The sequence below is a fragment of the Mesocricetus auratus genome, unplaced genomic scaffold (assembly GCF_017639785.1).
Source record: "Mesocricetus auratus isolate SY011 unplaced genomic scaffold, BCM_Maur_2.0 Super-Scaffold_100003, whole genome shotgun sequence".
In the NCBI taxonomy this organism is placed as follows: domain Eukaryota; kingdom Metazoa; phylum Chordata; class Mammalia; order Rodentia; family Cricetidae; genus Mesocricetus; species Mesocricetus auratus.
In genome coordinates this window covers 115,002,518-115,025,216 of record NW_024429188.1, presented here as the reverse complement: position 1 = coordinate 115,025,216, position 22,699 = coordinate 115,002,518, and the positions used below count along the sequence as shown (strand labels likewise).

At 39.5% G+C, this 22,699-nt stretch overlaps 1 long non-coding RNA gene and 1 pseudogene across 1 annotated transcript in view; one reads left to right on the top strand and one right to left on the bottom strand.

Annotated features, from left to right (window-relative positions):
• LOC121140043 overlaps positions 1-22,699 on the bottom strand; it is a 174,968-nt gene that overhangs the window by 43,501 nt on the left and 108,768 nt on the right. The window lies entirely within an intron of this gene.
• On the top strand, positions 4,347-4,784 carry LOC101826755 (annotated as a pseudogene).

Genomic DNA, 22,699 nt, shown 5'->3' with positions numbered 1-22,699 from the left:
AGGATAAATGCTAAACAAACTCCATACTAGTTTTTGCTGTGGCTGTGACATTTTCAAACCATGATTAATATGTATAGAATTCTGATAAACTCACCAGAGTCCATTTGATTCATCTCAGATCATGGGCTTTACCCCTGTAATAGCCGTTGACAATCAGTAGTGGTAACAATGGGATAGAAATTTAAATTCTCTTTGGGTATTTCTTAGCTAAGTGAAGCAGGTGCTTTAGGGGGCCAAGTTGGACTGGGAATTGGCAGCTCTAAGCTCCAGCTGCAACACTGACATGTTAGCTATGTGATCGTGGAGCTATCACCTAACTCTTTAGGGTTCAACTTCTTTATTTGTAAAATTGGAATATAACTGCATTAACTCTAACATCTCTTCAATGAATTCGAATTTATTATCAAATTTTGAGAGGCTTTACCACTCCAAACAAGCTTCCATATTTGATTGAAGAATCTGTTTTAGAGCAAACAACTCCCCAATAAACAAATATATTTTAAATATAGAGCATGTAATCCCATGCACAACTGGGGAAAAAGGAAGTCTATATGTAAAAGGTCCTATCTGTAACTCTGCAATAAAGCTTAGGCTCCAAATAATCACTATGTTAATCATACCCCTAACTATGTTCTGCCTCGGGGCATTTTCACGCCTTTCAAAAGCCTGTTCCAGTGTAATTTTACCTATTAAATCTATAGACTCCAAATGCTAAATAATAGATTAATAGGCCCTAACTAAGCATTCCAATATTTCAGTGAGCACATGTGCTCCCAACCTAATCTCTTGTAATCAGCCTTTGCATATTTCTCAAGTCTCAGACTCTTTCTCTAATTCCTATTATTTTTCTCTCCTTGATTGGAGTTTCTGAGTTGCCTTTTATGCTGGAGGCATATGATGTCATTGTGTCTACCCCCAGCTGTTCTTAATTTTCTCTCAGATCAGTTCTCTTGAAGAACTCTCAGCAGGCCCAAAGACACAGCCCTCCCTTCTAAGTTGCAGATGAAAAGCTGGGGTAGAGGGGAAAAGGGCAGTTCACAAACCCATAATGATTAATGCTGGCAAAATAAAGGGCAGGGTCCATCTAATAAACAGAGCACTCCAGGAACAGAGTGTAGTCAACTGAATAAGGCTTGGGCTCTTGTGAGACAAGTGTGTTCTAGAAAGCTGTTATAGCAACAAGAGTTTGCTATCTAAGATGTAATGTAGACCATCTCTCTTTGAGGTAGTTCTCTAAGACCAGCTCATCACATGAAATCATCCTTGCTACCTGCTATTTGGAGGCTCTAACTACAACAAAAGCATTCAGCCTCAAACCAACAGCTGGGCTACCCTGTTGATAAATAGTTTTGCTGGAGATGCCACAGCTCTTACTCGTACAGGTGCTCTGTGTTCTGTGGTGTTGCAGATAAGGCCCTGATAACACCAGTTCAAATGACTCATAATTCTTATTGAAGTGTTAATTTAAAAAAAGTCTGTGTAATGATGTATCACAAAAAAGAATGTATCTCTAAGTTGGAAATGCTTAGCATATCATGGCACCTAGATGAAACAGATAAGACAGTGCCCATGGGTCATTTGTTCAGAAATGTTTTGCCTACTGTAGCAACAGTAGAAATTTTCAGCTTCATTCTATTTTGACCAGCAGCCAGGTGAGAACAAATCCCCTTGGCCAAGGTTGATTTTGAGGGAGAAAAGAATGTCTGAAGAGAAAATGATTATGATGGAGACTCATGAGACAGGATTAAATGGGTGAATGATTGATGGTTCTTAACTTTTGTTTCACATGAGGTGCATGGGAATGATTAAATATTTCTTAATTATCATATGTGTCTGAGTGTTTTGCCTGTGTGTATATCTGTGCATCACTTGCATGCCTGGTTTCTATGGAGGCCAGGAGAAGGTGTTAGAGCCCCTGGATCTTGAGGTACAGACTGTGTGAGCAGCCAGGTTAGTGCTGGGATGTTAATTCAGGTCCTATGCAAGAGCAGTGAGTGTTCTTCTTGACTTCCGAGCCATCTTTACCACTTTTTAAAGACTTTTTAAATTTTATTTTGAAACGTTTTGTTTGTTTAGAAATGATCATTTAGTAATTTATTTCATCTTAAAATCATTTTAAAATTAGAAAAAATCACAAAAATAGTGTACAGTTAGGACAACTAATTCATCTAGTGTTCTTCATGTCACCCTTATACATAACCAAAGCAGGGTTATTAAAACAAGGAAATAAACAATGGGAAAACACTATTAACTAAACTATAAATTATATTTGTATATTCCCAGTTTTTCTACTAATGCCCATTTTTTTGTGAAGGATCAATTCAGGGTGAATATAATCATTAATTATCCTGGGTCTCCACTAGTTTAAGACAGTGCTCCTGCCTTTCTATGGATGTCATGATCTGCATTCTTATTTGTTCATTCAGTAATCTGTCTATTTGTTAATTTAGTTTTGTGGTGTTGGAGACCAAAGTTATGATCTCATACATGTTATCCAAGTGCTCTGCCACAGAGCTTTACTGCCAGTCCAACAAATCTGTATAATACACCTTAACAGATTTTCTACTAAGTGTCTTTTGTCTGTTCCAGGATTGACTTCAAAGTACTATTTATCATTGAGTCATCATATATTTTTGCTGCTTCTAATCTATAGCTATTTACCAATATCTCCTTCCTTTTTCATGACTTTGACAATTTTAAAGAGTAAAGGATAGTTACTATATAGAGTGGCTCTTAGTTTTTGTTTGTCTGTTTGATCTACAAGGTTAGATTGAGATTGTATACTTTGGAGAACAAGAACACAGAGGTCAACTGCCTTTCTCAATAGAGTATATCAAAGATTCCAGTCATAAACTTAACAGACTTGTAATGTTAAGCTTTCTAATTATTTTCTTGCAGCTCAGTCCCTGAGTATGCTAAGCAAGCACTCTACCACTGTCCTACACTCCCAGCCCAATATTAGCCTTGTTCATATGGTTAATGAGATTTCTAATAGGTTTCTCCACTGCAAAACTATGGTTTCATATTTTGTTTTTATTGTTTGGAAAAGACTTCAACCTTAACATGTAGCTGTGAATGGCCCTGAACCTGTAAGCTTCCTGCCTCCACTCCTAGTGCTAGACCACGGGTGTGAACCAAAGGTTTTATGTAGTACTGAGCATCAAACCCAGGGCTTTCTGCATGTTAGGCAAGCACTCTACCGAGTGTGTCACATCTCCAGCCACTGTACATATTTTTTTATTTTTTATTTTTAAATTTAAATTTAATTTAGAAACAAGGTTGCTTCACATATCAATTCCAGGTCCCTCTCCCTTTCCCTCCCCTCTTCCCAAGCCCTCCCACCAGCCCCTCCAATATCCCCTCATTTCCCCAGTCCACCTCACAGGCACAGAAAACATATTCAACAAAATAGTAGTAGAAAACTTTCCCAACCAAAAGCAGGACATGCCTATGAAAGTACAAGAAGGTTACAGAACACCAAATAGACTGGACCAAAAGAAAATTTTCCTTTGCCACATAATAATCAAAACACCAAACATACAGAAAAAAAAGAATATTAAGAGCAGCAAAGGAAATAGGCCAAGTAACATATAAAGGCAAACCTATCAGAATTACACCTGACTTCTCAATGGAAATTCTGAAAGCCTGAAGATCCTGGAGATGTTCTGTAGACACTAGGACACCATGAATGCCACCATAGACTACTATACCCAGCAAATCTTCCAGTTGCTATACATGGGAAAAAACAAGACAAAACCAGTTTTTAAACAACACATATCCACAAATCCAGTCTTAAAGAAAGTACTGGAAGGAAAACTCCAACCCATGGAAGTTAGCTATACTCACAAAAACATAGGTAATAGGTAATCCCAGAAAACCAAACCCAAAACAGGAAACACACACACAGTACCACCAACAACAAATTCAAAAATAACAGGAATCAACAATCAATGGTCATCAACATCTCTTAGTATCAACAGTCTCAATTTGCACATAAAAAGGCACAGGCTAATAGAATGTTTACAATACAGAATCCATCCTTCTGCTGCATACAAGAAACACACCTCAAAGACAGGCATTACCTGAGAGTAAAGGGTTGGGAAAAGATTTTTCAACCAAAAGGACCTAAAAACAAGCTGGTGTAGTTATCATAACATCTAAATAATTAGACTCCAAACTAAAATTAGTCAAAGAGATGAAGATGGTTATTTCATATTTGTCATGGAAAAATTCACCAAGATGAAGTATCAATTCTAAACATCTATGCCCCAAGAACAAAGGCATACACATTTGTAAAAGAAGCAATATTAAAATTTAAATTACACCTTTTCCTAGAAGCCACCAAAATGGCCAAAGTGGAGCAGAAGAAGTAGTGGACCTTCCGCAAGTTCACTTACCACGGCCTGGACCTGGACCAGCTGCTAGACATGTCCTTTGAGCAGCTAATGCATCTGTACAGCGCCCAACAGAGGTGATGGCTTAACCGCGGCCTACAGCAGAAACAGCACTGGCTACTCAAGCGCCTAAGAAAGGCAAAGGTGGAGGTGCTGCCCATGGAGAAGCCCAAGGTAGTGAAGATCCACCTGAGGGACATGCACATCCTGCCCGAGATAGTAGGCAGCATGGTGGGTATGTATAATGCCAAGACCTTCAACCAAGTGGAGATCAAATCAGAGATGATCAGCCACTACCTGGGTGAGTTCTCTATCATCTACAAGCCGGTGAAGCACAGCCGGCCTGGCATCGGTGCCACACACTCCTCCCAGTTTATTCCCCTCAAGTAAATGCCCAAAAAGACTCTTGTGTTTTCAAAAAAATTAAATAACACATAAAACCCCTCACAGTTATAGTAGGAGACTTCAACACCCAACTCTCACCACTGGTCAGAACTACCAGATAGAAACCTAACCGAGAAATAAAGGAACTAACACAATTTACAACTCAATTTGGTTTAACAGACATCTATAGAACATTCCATCTAAACACAAAAGAATATACCTTCTTCTTCTCAGCACCCCATGGAACCATCTCTAAAACTGACCACGTACTCTGCAACAAAGCAAACCTCAACAGATACAGAAAGAATTGGAATAACTCCCTGTATTTTATCAGATCACCATGGATTAATGTTAGACTTCAACAACAATACAAACATCTGAAAGCCTACAAACTCATGGAAATTTAAAAATGTTCAATTGCATAATATGTGGGTCAATGAAGAAATAGAGAAAGTAAAGACTTTCTAGAATTCAATGAAAATGAATGCACAACATACCCAAATTAATGGAACACTTTGAAAACAGTGCTGAGAGGAAATGTCATAGCACTAAGTGCCTTCATAAAGAAACTGGAGAATAGTCACAATAGATAATTAACAGCATACCTGAAAGCTCTAGAAAAAAGAAGAACACTCACTCAGGAGGTGTAGATCCCAGGAACCAATCAAATTTAGGGATGAAATCCAAAAAGTAGAAACAAAGAAAACAATAGAAAGGATCAATGAAAGAAAGACTTGGTTCTTCAAGAAAATCAACAAAATATCCAAACTAACCAAAAGGCAGAGAGAGAATATCCAAATTAACAAAATCAGGAATAAAAAGGGGGACATAACAACAGACACTGAGAGAATTCAGAAACTTATTTCAAAATCCTGTACTACACAAAACTGGAAAATTTAAAGGAAGTAGACAATTTTCTGGATAGGTATCACATATCAAAAACAAATCAAAAACAGATAAGCAATGTAAATAGACCTATAACCCCTAATGAAATACAATCAGTAATCAGAAGTCTCCCAATCTAAAAAAGCCCAGGATCAGAGTGTTTCACTGCAGAATTCTACCAGAAATTCAAAGAAGAACTAATACCAATACTCCTCAAAGTTTTCCACATGACAGATACAGAAAGGTCACTGCCAAATTCTTTTTGCAAGGCTAAAATTACCTAGGTACACAAAAAACACAAAGACACGACTAAGAAAGATAATTACAGACCAATCTCCTTCATGAACATTGATGCAAAATACTCAATAAAATACTGGCAAACTGAATCCAAGAACATATAAGAAAAATTATTCCCATGATCAAATATGCTTCATTCCAAAGATGCAGGGATAGTACTACACATGAAAATCTGTCAAAGTAATACACCATATAAACAAACTGAAAAAAAACACATGATCATCTCATTAGATGTTAAAAAAGCTTTTGACAAAATCCAACACCCCTTCATGATAAAGGTCTTGAACAGATCAGGGATAAAAGGAACACACCTAAACATAATAAAGGCAATATACAGCAAGCCAACATCCAACATCAAACTAAATGAAAAGAAACTCAACACAACAGGAACAAGACCTATTTGATACCTATTCGATATTGTATTTGAAGTTCTAGCTTGAGCAATAAGAAAACAAAAGGAGACCAAGGGGATACAAATTGGAAAAGAAGAAGTCAAACTTTGCAGATGATATGATAGTTTACATAAGTGACCCAAAAACTCTACCAGGATACTCCTATAGCTGATAAACACCTTCAGCAAAGTGACAGGATACAAGATCAACTCAAAAAATCAGTAGCCCTACTATATATAGACGATAAATGGGCTGAGAAAGAAATCAGAGAAAACATCACCCTACACAATGGTCACAAACAACATTAAATATCTTGGAGTAACTCTAACCAAACAAGTGACAGACCTGTATGACAAGAACTTTAAGTCTTTAAAGAAAGAAAATGAATAAGATATCAGAAATTAGAACTATCTCCCATGTTCTTAGATAGGTAGGATCAACATAGTAAAAATGGCAATTTTACCAAAAGCAATCTACGGATTCAATGCAATCCCCATCAAAATACTGGCACAATACTTCACAGACCTTGAAAGTACAATAATCACCTTTATATGGAAAAAAGGCCCAGGATAGCTAAAAAAAAACACTGTACAATAAAGGAACTTCCAGAGCCATGACCATCCCTGACTTCAAGCTCTATTATAGAGCTATAGTCCTGAAAACAGCTTGGTATTAGCACAAAAGCAGACAGGTTTACCAATAGAATTCTAAATAAAAACGCTGATATTAACCCACACACCTATGAACACCTGATTTTTGACAAAAAATCTAAAATTATACAATGGAGAAAAGAAAGCATCTTCAACAAATAGTGCTGGCATAACTGGATGCTGGCATGTAGAAGATTGCAAATAGATCATGTCTATCACCATGCACAAAACTTAAGTCCAAATGGATCAAAAACCTCAACATAAATCCAGCTACACTGAAAGTCTTAGAAGCGAAAGTGGGAAGTATCCTTGAATGAATTGGTACAGGAGTCAACTTCCTGAACATAACACCAGTATCACAGACAGTGAGATCAACAATTAATAAATGGGACCTACTGAAACTGAGAAGCTTCTGTAAGACAAAAGACACAGTTAAGATAAAACATTAAGTTACAAAATGGGAAAAGATATTCATCAACCCCACATCTGGTAGAGGACTGATCTCCAAAATAAACAAAGAACTCAAGAAACTAGTCACCAAAATATCGCATAATCAAATTAAAAAGTGGGGTATAAAAGTAAATAGAGAATTCTCAATAGATGAATCTAAAATGGCCAAAAGGCACTTAAGGAGTTGCTCAACATCCTTAGCCATCAGGGAAATGCAAATCAAACAATTCTGAGATACCATCTTATTCCTGCCAGAATGGCTAGAATCAAAAAGACCAAATGACAGCTTATATAGGAGAGGGTATGAAGAAAGGGGAATACTCCTCCATTGCTAGTGGCAATGCAAACTTGTACAGTCACTTTTCAAATTAGTATGGTGGTTTCTCAGGAAAATGGGAATCAATCTACCTCAAGATCCAGCAATGCTACTCTTACGCATATACCCAAAATATTTGACATTGATACAACAAGGACATCTGTTCAACTATGTTCATAGCAGCGTTATTTGTAATAGCCAGAACCTGAAATTAACCTAGATGTCCCTCAACCAAAGAACAGATAAAGAAAATCTAGAACATATACACAATGGAGTATTACTCAGTGGTAAAAACCAATAAAATCTTGGAATTTGCAGGCAAATGGATAGAAATAGAAGAAACCATCCTGAGTGAGGTAACCCAGACACAGAAAGAAAACATGGATATTAGCCATACAGCAAAGATTACCAGTCTAAAATCCACACCTCCAGCGAAGCTAAGAAACAAGGAAGACCCTAGGAGAAAAATACATGGTCCTCTGAAGAAGGGGAAAGGGACAAGGTCTCCTGAGTAAATTGAAGCATAGGGGGAGGGGGAGGGAGGTAGGAAAAAGAACAGGAGAGAAGTGAGTGAAGGAGAGCATGAGGGACCAGGCGGGTCAGGTTGGGGGAAGAACAGAGAAGGAGATCAAGGAAAGAGATGGTTAGATAGGGGGAGCCATTATGGGCTTGGCAGGAGACCTGGCACTGAGGAAATTCCCGGGATCCACAAATATGACCGCAACTAACAATCTAAGCAATAGTGGAGAGGCTACCTTAAATGCTCTTCCCCTATAAAGAGATTGATGACTATGTTAAATGCCATCTTAGAGCCTTCATCCAGAAGCTGATGTAAGCAGAAGCAGAGGTTCACAACCAAGCACTAGGGTGTACTCCTGGAATCCAGTTGTAGAGACGGAGGTGTGATGAAAAAAGGGTTCAAGACCATGCTGGAGAAACCCACAGAAACAGGTGACCTGAGTAAGTGGGAGCTCATAGGACCCAGTTGGACAACTGGGCAAACCAACATAGGACCCAACCAAACCTCCTGAACATGGTTGTCAGTTGGGAGGCCTGGACAGTCTATGGGGCCTCTGGAAGTGGAACTAGGATTTATGCCCAGTGCATGAACTGGCTTTTTGCAGCCCATTTCCCATGGAGGGGTACTCTCTTACCCTAAATACATGGGGGAGGTCCTAGGTCTTGCCCCAAATGATGTGAAAGTCTTTCATGATCCCTAATGGGTGACCTCCCCCTCCCTGAGGAGTGGTTGAGGGTGTGGGATCGGGAGATGGTAGGCAGAGTGGAAGGAAGGAAGGGAGAGGGAACTGGGATTGACATGTAAAATAAGACTGTTTTAATTTAAATAAAAAATTAAACAAACAGAAAACTCAGGCACATCTGGTTGGTATATTTCTGTGTTTTCTATTCTGTCTCACTCACCTGTTTATCTATTCCCTTTACCAACATCACATGGTGTTAACTGCTGAAAGCATATAGTTAATGATATAGGGATGGCTACAATAATTTTTGCAACCTTGCTACTCTTCTAAAATTATTTTCGCTGTCCTATGCCATATGCTTTTTCATATACATTTTTTAATTATCTTGTCATTTCAATACCCCAAAGATCTTGGAAATGTTTTGTTTTATTCTTATAAGAAAAATCTGAACGAACTTAAAATCCATGATTTTTTTTCCTTATACTCACATAACCAAGGTTGTGAAGGAAATCAGCATTTCAAAACCTGGGGAACCAAGAACATCTATGGATATGTAGTTGTAATTAGCTTTACTGAAGAAAAGGTCACTGGACTCAAACTGATGTAAATACTCAAAGTGGTTGTTGCAAGAAGGGGCTAGAGGCTGTGTGGATTACTCTAATAGTAAGAAGAGTAGGAGGACTTCCATAAGAGCGCTTCCATAATTTTATGGCCTTTGCTTTTAAGAAATTAACAGGGCCCTCCAAAAAAGGTCTAAGGGAATTCTTCTTGAAGATCTAGTAAAGAGAGTGAAGAGGCCTTGTACTGTACAATGCCTAGACCCTTATCCACAATAAGGGGCTGGCTGATAAGAAACAAGGGCTTTGACAGACAATTATACATGCTGAAGATGGGCTCTCTTCCTACTGTAGCCCTCTGTAGCCTTGCAGGAAACCAAGGAGAAATTAAAAATTCTCAAAAGAAGATAAAATGGAGGAGGACGTATAAAGCAACAAGGATAAGGCATACATCAGGCTTCTTGTCAGAAATGATTCCAATAGGAAGAGAGTAGCATGAAGTAATTAATCTTGATTGAAAAATAATTCATCATTATAGAATTCTATATGCAGTAAAATTATGCTTCAGGTGCAAATGAAACAGTTTGTCAGGAAAAAGAAAAAAAAACCTTGAGGAAAATTAAAACCAACTACCTTGCTAGAAATACTAAAAGAAGCCCTTCATAGGAAAAGAAAAACATTGAATTCAGTGCTTAAGAAAAGTAAGAACATTGTAGAAGGTACAAATTAAGTTAGGGCTAAGAAATATTTAAAAACTACATACATGTTGTGCATGGTGGTATATGACTTTAACATAAGCACTCAGCATGGTAGAGGCAGGCATATTTCTGCATTTAAAGCCAGTTGGGACAGCCAGGGCTACAGAGTGAGAATCTGTCTCAAAAAAAAAAAAAAAGAAAAGAAAGAAACTGCATACATTTATGGTAGGGCTTGTTATGTTAAACTCAAATCCCAGGCTTCCAAGGATTCTATAGAAAACTATGCTGGCCCAACAGTAGCTGAGAGGAAGTATTTAGACTGTATTCCATTGCCTAAGCCTAGGGAAGTATCAAGTCCTGTGTTTAGAGGAGAATCTCTCATTCTTCTCTCTATTATCATATATGGTCCTTTTTCCATGCCTGCTAGTTACAGGTTGGTCCAGCTTGCCCAGTGTGACTGAATGTAAGACCAGATCATAACCATCTAAACCATTGTAGGTTTCATCTAAGCCATGGAAGCCTTTCCTCTGATATCCTTCTACTCTCGTTTGCTCTCATCTGTTTTACCCATCATCAGGAAAGACTCTCAGCAAAGATCTCAGACAGTTTCAGGCAGATACATGGGTCCTGGGCCCAAGACTCTTCAGCTAAATTTCAGTGCCAAAATGCATAAAAGCTCTCACTTTTACACCTCAAAATAACACACTCTTCAAGATGTTTCTTTCCTTTATATTTAACCTTGACTCTTCTTAGAACAATTTAGCCTCCACCAACATCTATACTTGCCATATAATAGACTCTATTCTATGTTTTCAGTTTGAAAAATTGACTCACTTTTGGCGAGTTCTCATATCTTAAATTCTCTTTCTTAACTTTCATTATTTTCCTTGGTTTATCACTTCAACAGCAAAGCTCTAGCATTTTCTTTCAAACCCTTCCTAGAAATCAAATATGATTTTATGGTATCAAAGTAGCTGTAGTTATCACAAGGCAAGGAGAAATGAAAAGAGAATGTGTATAACACTCACAGCAAATGAGAATTAATCCTAAACCTTTATAACATATATGTTTGCTATAAAGTGAATTGCTTTGGATGATAGACAAGTATAATAATAAGAACTGAAGCTGTGGGTCCAGGGAGATAGTTAAACAGGTCCATAGTCTGTGAGCTCCCTCTAGCTCGGGTCAGCTGTTTCTGTGGTTTTCCCCATCATGGTCTCAGTAAAGCTGTGTTACTTTGGCTCTCTGAAACATCTGATTGGACTAAAAAAAGGGCTGAATGACCAATTGCTATGTAGCAGAGAGTTATGTGAGCCTGCCAGGCAGAGAAAATAAATAGAAAAGAAAACAAGGAAGAGTGAGAAGTGAGAAATGAAGAAGGGGAGGAAGACATCAGGGGCCAGTCACCCAGCTACACAGCAAGCCACAGACTAAAAACTAAAGAGTGTTATATAGAACAGAGAAAGATAAAAGCCCAGAGGCAAAAGGTAAATGGGTTAATTTAAGAAAAGATGGCTAGAAATAAGCCAAGCTAAGCCTGGGCATTTATAAGTCTCTGTATAATTATTTGGGAGCTAGGTGGTGGGTAGTAAGTACATTTTAGTGCCCAATATGGGGCTTGAATATTCACCTAGTGCCTGAGAAAGCTTTAAAGACAGAGATAGAGATGATACAGTTCCTTTATAAGTTTCTTCAGGACAATGAGCCCTTCAGCAGCTAGTATGCTAAATAGAAACAAACAAACAAAAAAACTAAGTAAAAACGCCTGCCACAGTGCAGGGAATTGGCATTCCATAGTTGGGGGTTGAATCAGTTCCTGATCAAACACAGCTCTGACCAGGCAGCAGGCTTTAGGATTGCCTTTCACGAACTGAGAAGTGGTGGAGCCAGCCACCAAAATGGCATGATGGTCCTAGCCATCCTGCTTAGCAGATTTTTGCTCATGTAGACAAAAAGACTAGAGATACTCAGTAAAGACAGATCCAGAAGGAAAAATCCTCTAAACAGGTTCCAGTGTGTTTCACACTGACGTAGAAAAAAAAGAATTGTTTAGAAATAATAAAGTCTTTAAAGAGACAAGTAAATAAAAAAGAGTAAGTCACATAGAGATGGGAAATACACAGCGAGTTTGGGTCCTGTATGTTGCTGTATTGGACTTGAATGTTTGGATTTTTGCTAATCAAAGGGCAGTTGCTTAGACATACAAGATTGAAAGAGGGAGCTCTCCTGTTCTAGAGACAGTCACAACTTTTTCATGTAGTGCCAGCCTTGTTCCTGAGACAAAATGGTGACAGTCTGAGTCAACGAATTTGGCCATATTGGACACCTGGTTGCCAGTGCTGCCTTCAAATCTGGCAAAGTGGAGATTGTTGTCATCGATGACCCCCTTCATTGACCTTGACTACATGGTCTACAAGTTCCATGGAAAATTCAAAGGCAAAGTCAAGGCTGAGAATGGGAAGCTTGTCATCAACGAGAAGGCCATCACCATCTTCCAGGAATGAGATCCCACCAACATCAAATGGGATGATGCTGGTACCGAATATGTTGTGGAGTCTACTGATGTCTTCACCATCACTTGAAGGGCAGGGACAAAGAGGGTCATCATCTCCGCCCCTTCTGCTGATGCCCCCATGTTTGTGATGGGTGTGAACCATGACAAGTGTGACAACTATCTCAAGATTGTCAGCAATGCATCATGCACTACCAACTGCTTACCCGCCCTGGCCAAGGTCATCCATGACAACTTTGGCATTGTGGAAGGATTCATGACCACAGTCCATGCTATCACTGTCACCCAGAGATTGTGGATGATCCCTCTAGGAAACTGTGGCATAATGGCCATGGGACTGCCCAGATATCATCCCTACATCCGTTGGTGTTGCCAAGAAGTGGGATTGGTGGTTGTTGGTTATTTGATGGGTTATGGATGTTTGCTATCATTTAGGGGAATATAGGAACATAGGATAAAAGGATACTCTTAATCCCATATATTTTGCATTGGCATGGATTTTGATATATTTATACAAATTTAAAGTTATTTTGTTATACTGTATATATGTTTCTACTCTTGTTTGAGGCATATGCAGGTCATTTAAATGCAATGTATAATTAAGACATGAGATTATTAGCTAATCTATAATAATTAAGCTTGTAGTCACAAGGTATGTTTTCAAGGTTAACCAGGTAAATTTTATAGTTAGATGGTTTTCCAACGCTTCAAAGATATACTGAATATGGCATTTAAGAAACTTAATAACCTAAAATTTTTCATGGCAATGAGACACATTTGTTGCTGGAAGCACTAAATTACTTCATAAAAAGATTATGGGCATCAAAGATATTCCATATGCAGTTTGCTTTTAAGGTGACAAGGCCAGACATTTGGGGAATAAACTGTTATGCCTGGACTACAGACTATATGCTGTATAACTGGACATTAAGGAACCGTATGAAAGTAACTGTAGAACTTTGCCAAAAAAAGGTTGGAAAGTCCTTCAAAATTCCTGCTTCATAGAAGACTCTTCCAGATGTTCTATGCCTCTAGGCTGAAGGTAGCAAAGGAACTTTGGGTGACTGTCCATGCAGCCAGATGTCTCTGTTGTTAGGTAATATTATATTCTTTCTGGGTCTTTGATGGAGATTAAGACCAGATAGTTACAGCGGCAGTTTTACTTAATAATGATAGACAGCAAATTAGATATAAAACTTGGGAGTCACTAAGTGTGATAGATGGTGGAGTGCTTTCTCTGAATTTGCTAATAAAAATGAACTGAACAAAAGTAGAAAATGTTGTGGAATATTAGTTGAAGATGTGTTACATTTGTTTATGCTGTGTAACATTTGTTTATATGCTGCATTCTTTTAGGTTGCATTTGTTCAACTCTATGAAGTTATGTACTTTGCCTGTCCAAAACATTTGATTGGTCTAATAAAGAGCTGAATAGCGAACAGCTAGGCAAGAGAGGGACCAATATGGCTGCCAGGAAGAGAGAATGATTAGAAAGAGACCAGTGAGGAGGGAGAAGCAAGAAAAGGAGGAGAGGAATACATCAGGGACCAGCCACCTAGCTACACATCAAACTACAGAGTAACAAGCAAAGAAAGTTATAAAGAGTACAGAAAGATAAAAGTCCAGAGGCAAAAGGTAGATGGGTTAATTTAAGTTAAGAAAAGCTAGCTAGAAACAAGTCAAAATAAGGCTGGGCATTAATAAGTAAGGATAAGTCTCCATGTATTTATTTGGGAGCTGGGTGATGGGTTCACAAAGAGCAAAAAGCCAAGAGTAGAAAGCAAAAACAACCAACAACATCCAGGGCAGCATAAATTGGAGTTGCTCAACTTGTGATAGGAAGGAAGCAGACAGAGGTGAGAGGAAAGATACATGAATAAGACACAACATTCAATGGCATGGCCCAATGATCTATTTACTTCAACAGCCCCTACTTCCCAATAGTCTATTCAGCTCTGAACTCATTAAGGGATTTACCTGCTGATGAGAATAGAATCACAATGGTACAGTTACCTCTCAACAGCCTATCAACTGGTATCCAAACCTTTAACATCAGCCTTTAACTATTTATATTCAAACCATTACAAACACAGAAGCAATACTCTCGAGAAATAGGGTATTTTTAAGTTAGTACATCATGGAACAGATCTTGCATGGATGGGATCCCTGCTCTTTTTATAAAAGATTCTTTACAAAAGAAGCACAAAGGAAGGAGGGTGTTAGTATCCTTTACCTTCCACTATATGGATACCTCCATGTTCTGTGTTTGTTTATTAATTGCTCCAACTTTTTATTAGCTTTTTAAAAAGAAGGTAAAGTGCCTTTTCATCTTTATATACCCAATACTTAGCATGGTGATAGGAATATTTTATTAGTTCTCACTGGTATATGAATATATAGATGACTATGTATCGATACATCAGTAGAAACATTAAAGTGGAAGAAGTTAAACCTTTTCTTAAAATCATGTGTTTTAGTCACATTAGTATGTTTTGCCATAGCAATGTCAGCTTTTATCCATTGTCATGATTCTTAATAAATTTCTCACCTGAACCTGTGAGTAGAAGTAGATAGCAATTATTAAATCAATTTAGGATAGCAAAACTGAGTTGCCATTGGTATGTAGAGAACAGATATTCAACTTCATGGAAAACTGTATCATACAACACTTTAATTTTCATTTTGATCCACCCCTGAGGAAGCCATATTATGAGCCATTATGAAAAGTTTTCACTGGAATAACCAGCATGATATTGAAGTAGAAAAAAATGAATCATCTTATTTGAGGCCTAAATTAAGGCTCCTATTGCAAGCCACTAATGTACATTCCTAAATGAGGAAGAGAGACTAACACTAAATGAAAGATTCCCTGGTTAACCAGGAGCCCCAATGGTTCAAGCGTAGATCAAGAGCTCCTGAAGCCTTTGTCTGGGGAAAAAGTGATATATCCATAGTTTCTTTCAAAAAAAGAAGAAAAAGCAAGGAAAGTAAAGGAAGGAAAAATTCCCAAACTGCCTTTTCTTCAGCCTTAGGAAGTTCATTTCAATGTCTTCCTATGTTGCCCTTTCTTTTTTTTTTTTTTTTCTTTTTTGGTTTTTTTGAGACAGGGTTTCTCTGTGGCTTTGGAGGCTGTCCTGGAACTCACTTTGTAGACCAGGCTGGCCTCGAACTCACAGAGATCTGCCTGCCTCTGCCTCCCAAGTGCTGGGATTAAAGGCGTGCGCCACCAATGCCCGGCCTTGTCCTTTCTTATGTCACCATTTAGAACACAAATAAACCATTAGTCTTTATTATGTTCATTCGCACATAATCATTACTCTGACTCATGAGGTCAAGAAGCCCATGTGACTTTAAGGAAATCTAACTAGACTAGGTAATTTTTTCTTGATTAGCTTCATAATATTAACAGTAATATGGTGATAGGCAACTTGCATTATTTGCTTATTTTGCAACACCAACTTCATTGCAACTATTAAGTACCTATCAAAACTGTTATTAATGAAGGGAAATACTATCTTCAGTTTTAAGTAAACCCTTTTTAAAGATTTATTTATTTATTATGTATACAGTGTTCTGCCTGTATGTATACCCACAGGCCAGAAGAGGGCATTAGATCTCATTACAGGTGGTTGTGAGCCACCATGTGGGTGCTGGGAATTGAACTCAGGACCAATGGAAGAGCAGTCAGTGTTCTTAACCTCTCTAAGTCATCTCTTCAGCCCACTTAAGTAAACTCTTATGTCATAAATAATTCAACTTCACATAGCATCCTAGTGACTGATGAATCAAAAATGGGACTGTAAGTGTGAAAATCCCTATGTTCAGAAAATACTTTACTCATTGTAAAGACTTCCGTTTGACAGGAGTGCATTCACCAGTCTATTCTAAAACAGTACTTCACAGTTTACCAGGGATTTGGGAATTATGGGACACTGACAGGTACACATTACTTCAAAACCTTCCCTTGGACACCTGTGCATGTACGAGAATGACACCCAATAACAGGAATAAAGGTTTTATCTCATTTTCATAATACATTTACCTTAATGTACCTCCAATCATCAGTGCTCTACCTGTAGAATTCCAAGCCCAACTTATATCTAAGCACTGTCAAATAAAAAGGAAATCATAAAATTACTAGTGTGTTGCAAGGTGATTAAATTCACATAATGTCCCTGGATTTGATTAAATGCCAGTTCCCCCTTCCAAAATTACCCATGGAAGCATGAAATCTTATAGCCACATTCACTTCACTGCATTTGCTCCTTATCCAAAAAAGCTCCCGTTTATCTTAGCAAAGATTACAGGAGCACAGCATGCAGGTAATGCCTGAAAGCTTAGTCAAAAGAATTGCAGAGGCTCATGCAGCTGATTTGCAGAACAAATATCAGAAAAAATGTGACAGAAGACATTCACTGTGTTCACACAGAAAACAGAACATATGACATACTCGAGATGCAGACATTCTTCCTCACTGAAAACAGGATGGTTTGTTAAAATGCCATCCAGTGCTTCTAAAACCCACAACTTCCCTCCCACTAACAAACACTAATCTCACCACCAGCTTACAGGAACACATTAGTAAAAAGTGAAGCCATGATGTACTCTCTCATATATGGATTTTAGACATAGATCTGGGGAGTGCCAGCCTACAATCCTATAGCCAGAGAGTCTGGGAAACAGAAACTTCATTTAGTGGCTGATCGAAGAAGAGGCAGACTCCCTCGGTTAAGTACTTAGCTGAACTCAAGAAAGCCAGTAACAGAGAGGGAGGACAGATGATCAAAGGGATTAAGACTGGGATGGTTTAACCCCCAGAAACAGCTGACCAGACAAAGGTTAACTCTTGAATCCCAGGCATCAGCCTGGGAATCCAGCATGGGACTGATCAAGACCCCCTGAATCTGGGTGTCAGTGAGGAGGCCTAGGGAATCTATTGAGCCTTGGGCAGCAGATCAGTACCCATCCCAAGTATACACACGGACTTTGGACTCCCATAGAACAATGTGAGGTGCACTCTCACCCTGAACTCTTGGGGAAGGGTCTAGGCCCTGCCCTGGATGAAATGACAAACTATGGACACCCCCATGGAGGGCCTCACCCTCCCTGGGGGAATGAGGGGATAACGGGGGGGGGTTGGGGGGAGGGCACAGGAGGAGGGGAGGGAAAGGGAGAGGGACCTGGAACTGACTTGTGAAGCAACCTTGTTTCTTATCTAAATTTAAACTGGAAAATTAAAAAAAAAGTGAAGCCATGATATGTCAGATTTGCAACTTTTTCCTGCCAAGTTTGTAGGTAACTAATGAACATTCTCTTACCCTAAATATCAAGCCAGAATGGGATTACAGAGTGGGGTGCTTTCTCTTTGTTTAATTGCTGCATAGACTAACTGTGTCTTAACTACTTTTCTTATTGATGTGACAAAATAATCTGGCAAAAGCAACTTAAGGGAGAATTAGTTTATTTTGGTCCATAGTTTGAGGTTACAAGCCATCATGCACAGAAATTACAGCAGAAGAAACTTGAGGAGGTAGGCAGTCTTGTTGCATCCCCAGTTAAAGAACAAAGTATCAAATACTTAAACCCTTGTGCTCAACTCACTTTCTTCTTTTTATACAATCCAGAATCTGAGCTCAGGAAATTGTGCTATCCTAAGAGGATGGATCTTCCTCAATTGACCTAATCAAGATAATACATCACAGGCTGGCCTAGAGGCTAAAACTTAACCTAAAGAATTCCCTATAGGTGTGTCTGGAGTCTTTATTTCTAGGTGATTCCATATACTATCAGATTGACAATCAACACTCACTTTCACATGTATGACAGACTTCAAATACTAAAAACCTTCACACAAATAATCTAATAAACAAACAAACAAAAACCCTTTCCACTACAGTCCTGACATGCAACATAGCAAAAGGCACCACAGAATAGCTTCCAAAATACCTGTGCTGGCTAGTTTTAATGTCCACTTAACATATGCTACAGTAATTTGGAAAGACAGATCCTCAATTGAGAAAATTCCCGCTACCAGATTGGCTGTGGACAAGCATATAGGACATTATTTTATTTAATGATTGATGTGGGTGGGTCCAACCAAAAGGAGACTGTGCCAACCCTGGATTTATGATCTTCGATGACATAAGAAAGTAGGATGAACAAATCATGATGAGCAAGTCAATAAACAGTACTCCTCCATAGCCCCACTCATTTCCTTTGTCCCTGCCTGGTCTTCCCTTGATGACAGATTGTAACCCGAGAATTATAAAATAAAATAAGCTCTTTCCTCCCAAGTTTCTTTGATCATGGTGTTTTATCACAGCAATAAAAGCCTAACTAAGACAATAACCATTATATATACTGAAGATTATACAACAAAAGATCTCACAACATTTGCTTTTAGATCAAGCCATGAGAAATGGGAATGGAAAACAAAGCTTTGCCCTTTCCAATAAATGTCAAAAATATAAACTGTAGCATTAGCGTGTCATTCATTGCATCCAAATTAGTCCAGTCAGAGAAAGTATCATTATTATCATGACCCACCAAAACTAATAATCCTTGATAGTCTTAGTTTTAGATAGTCTTAGTCCTACACAGTTTTAGTTTCAGCAGCAGGCAGAGTGTTGTCTGGGCAAATACGGAACCTAAAGTCCACTAATGCTCTTAATGCTATTCAATGCTTTATGCTTCCATCTCTTTAAAGCATAGAAATATGCATCAGTCTGTTGCTGGTCATTTGCAATTTTTAAAGATACCATGATCCACTGATAGCCTTCTTACAGTGCAAAGTCTCAGGTCAGTGCATTCTAAGTAAGTTGCAAACAGCAAGCAGGTTGCCTAAGCAACTTGAAACAGTACTTTAGCATATGTCCCACTGACAGTACTTATGAAATAACCTTTTAAAAGTATCATTATTGGGCTATTTTTCAAGTGTTCAACAAATCTGAATGTAAAAAGAACAAATTTCCAGTTGCTGGTACAAGGGAAAGACTATAAACTAGTGGATTAACATTTTCTAGGCATCTGTTATGGCACTTCAAAATATGTGTGAGCATAATAAATAAATAGTTTTAAAGGACACAGGATGTCCTTTAGTATTTCAAAAATTTCATTTTTATTAATTTTTGTAATAATCATTAGAAGACTAAAACTGAAATTTGTTTCCCTGTAAAATATTTTTCTTTATCACATTGATTATTATGGAATAGTTGCTGTGAGACATAAAACTGCCTTGTTCCATTTAAAAAAAATCCCCAAGGAAGTCAGGGAATTAAACTCATAAATTTAATTTCAATATCTTGTAAGCTGTGAGGACAATTATTAAGGCCGTCACTTATGAGTATCTAGGGGAACCCCTAGTGATAAACAGTGTGAGGAGCCGCCCTCGCTATCGCTATTGCCGTTAGAAGATGGCGCTGACATTCGCTGTCAGTTGGAGTTAACTGTCGCTGTCAGTTGGAGTTAACTGTCGCTGTCAGTTGGAGTTAACTGTCGCTGTCAGTTGGAGTTAACTGTCGCTGTCAGTTGGAGTTAACTGTCGCTGTCAGTTGGAGTTAACTGTCGCTGTCAGTTGGAGTTAACCGTTTAAACTGTGCCTCTCCCGTGACGTCATCTGGGGTGATGTGCAAACCACCAATCCCGGCTCTACACATCTCACTCGGAGCTCCTAGGCTTATATAAGGGGCTGGGTTTCTTAGCTTGGGGTCTCCCTCTAAGAAGCTGATCATCTATCTCTCAAGATGCATTAAAGCTTTACTGCAGAAGGATCCGAGTGTTCTGCGTCGTTCTTGCTGGCGAGACGGTAGCGCGGGACATCTGGTGCCGAAACCCGGGAACTCTTCAACATCGCCGGCGCCGCGGGAGACCCCTCGGAAAACGGGGCGGATTCAGAACTGCAGGGACGTAGGTTCAGAGAGGTATGCTTTATCCTGAACAACCCTTTTCTCGACTTTGGCCTTAGTTTGTCATCACCGTGGGACGGGTCAGTGGAGGCTTTGGTGCTAGTCCTGTTTGTCCTTCTCCTTCATCGTGGCTGGTGCTGACAGAACGGCGCTGTCCGTCTGGCGCTGTCAGTCTGGTGCTGTCAGTCTGGTGCTGTCAGTCTGGTGCTGTCAGTCTGGTAACGGAGTTGAGCGCGTTTTTTAGATAAGCTGTCAGCGCGATGGGGTCGTCACAGTCAGTGGTTACAGCCTTACAGACTGTGCTAAAACAAAGAGATCTTAAAATTGCACCACGAACACTTCAAAATTTTGTGAAGGAGGTAGATAGAGTGGCACCATGGTATGCTTGTTCCGGGTCCCTCACTGTGGCCTCATGGAACAAGCTAGGTAAAGAACTAGACAGGAAGCATGCAGAAGGAGATCTCTGCTTAGGTACCAAAGCCATTTGGAAGCTAGTTAAAAACTGCTTGGAGGATGAGGCCTGTCACCCTGCTATAATAGAAAGTCAGGGAACCTTAGAGGAAGTTCAGGATAGCATGTCAGAAACTGAACGGAGTGAGAGAATGGGAGCTCGCAAAAGAAAAGACATGTCTAAGAAAAAGGCCCTCCCAGGAAGTTAAGAAAGGGGGAGAGAAAGAAGGGAGTTATCATTCACCCCTTAACAAATCTAAGAAAAAGAAAAAGCCAGAATCTAGTCTATACCCTGCAGTAGAGCTAGAAGCCTTGGAGCTAGATAATTCTGATTCTGACACTCTGGATTCTAGCGAAGAAGGTGGTCTAGAGGAGGAGGTGGCACGGTATGAGGAAAAAGATATCACCCTGATAGACACCGGCCACTGAAAACAAAAATGAATGTGAGGCCACCGCCTATAAATCCGGCGGGCTCACGCTCCTCAGCGCCTCCGCCATATGAGCTTCGGCTGAATACTGGTACTGACTCCTTTTTACCTTTAGAGGAACGGAGAAAAATACAAATGGCTTTTCCAGTATTCGAGAATGTGGAAGGCGGAAGAGTACATACCCCCGTAGATTACAATCAAATTAAAGAATTGGCCGAATCCGTTCGTAATTATGGGGTCAATGCTAACTTTACCACATTACAGGTGGAAAGGCTTGCTAATTTTGCCATGACTCCCACTGACTGGCAAACGACAGTGAAAGCAGTGCTTCCCAACATGGGACAATACATGGAATGGAAGGCTCTCTGGTATGATGCAGCCCAGGCACAAGCTAGAGTTAATGCCACGGCTGAAGATGAGAATCAGAGGCAGTGGACATTTGAAATGCTGACAGGTCAGGGTCAACATGCCCTTAATCAAACCAACTACATCTGGGGCGTCTATGGTCAGGTGTCGGCCGCCGCTATTAAAGCATGGAAGGCCCTCACAAAAGGGGAGAGTCCAGTGGACACCTTACAAAGATTGTCCAAGGACCCCAAAAGCCATTTTCAGACTTTGTGGCCAGAATGACAGAGGCCGCCAGTCGCATCTTTGGTGATTCAGAACAAGCTATGCCCCTGATTGAGCAACTTGTCTATGAACAAGCAACCCAGGAATGTCGAGCGGCTATCGCCCTCGCAAAAGCAAAGGTTTACAAGATTGGCTCAGAGTGTGCAGGGAGCTGGGGGACCCCTAACCAATGCAGGACTAGCTGCCGCCATTTTACAAACGCACAGGTATAGAGATTTATCTAATCGAAAAGCTTGTTTTAATTGTGGGAGAATGGGGCACCTTAAGAAAGATTGTCAAGCCCCTGAAAGAACAAGAGAATCGAAGCTTTGCCATCGTTGTGGTAAAGGTTATCATAGGGCTAGCGAATGCAGGTCAGTCCGGGATGTAAAAGGGAGGCTTCTGCCCCCTATTGAAGAATCCAAGGTACCCCAATCAAAAAACGGGTCACGGGGCCCATGGTCCCAGGGCCCTCAGAAATATGGGAACCAATTTCAGAAAAGCAATCAAGAGGAAGTAGAGGTTTCCGAGGAACCTCCGGAATGGACTTGCGTGCCGCCTCCGACTTCTT